Below are 930 nucleotides of genomic sequence, written 5' to 3'. Positions count from 1 at the left end.
AACACAGCACAATATAGTACAACACAACACAGCACAGTACAATACAGTACAACACAACACAACACAGTACAATACAGTACAACACAACACAACACAGCACAATATAGTACAACACAACACAGCACAGTACAATATAGTACAACACAACACAGCACAATATAGTACAACACAACACAACACAGCACAATATAGTACAACACAACACAGCACAGTACAATACAGTACAACACAACACAACACAGTACAATACAGTACAACACAACACAACACAGTACAATACAGTACAACACAACACAGCACAGTACAATACAGTACAACACAACACAGCACAGTACAATACAGTACAACACAACACAACACAACACAGCACAGTACAATACAGTACAACACAACACACCATAATATAGTACAACACAACACAGCACAGTACAATACAGTACAACACAACACAGCACAGTACAATACAGTACAACACAACACAGCACAGTACAATACAGTACAACACAACACAACACAGTACAATACAGTACAACACAACACAGCACAGTACAATACAGTACAACACAACACAACACAGTACAATACAGTACAACACAACACAACACAGCACAGTACAATACATTACAACACAACACAGCACAGCACAACACAACACAGCACAGTATAATAGGGTACAACACACCACAACATAGTACAACACAACACAGCACAGTACAACACAACACAGCACAACACAACACAGTACAACACAAGACAACACAAGACAGCACAGCACAGCACAACACAGCACAGCACAACACAACACAACACAACACAACACGACACAACACAACACAACACAGTGCACAGCATTGGAAGGGCGTGCACACTGCATGGCTGTTCAGCTTACAGTATTGACCTTCTGTGTACACCGTGTGTGTGTGTGTGTGT

Source organism: Babylonia areolata, chromosome 3, assembly GCF_041734735.1.
Source record: "Babylonia areolata isolate BAREFJ2019XMU chromosome 3, ASM4173473v1, whole genome shotgun sequence".
Classification (NCBI taxonomy): domain Eukaryota; kingdom Metazoa; phylum Mollusca; class Gastropoda; order Neogastropoda; family Buccinidae; genus Babylonia; species Babylonia areolata.
The sequence above is the reverse complement of the archived record's forward strand: the minus strand, read 5'-3'. Positions refer to the sequence as shown.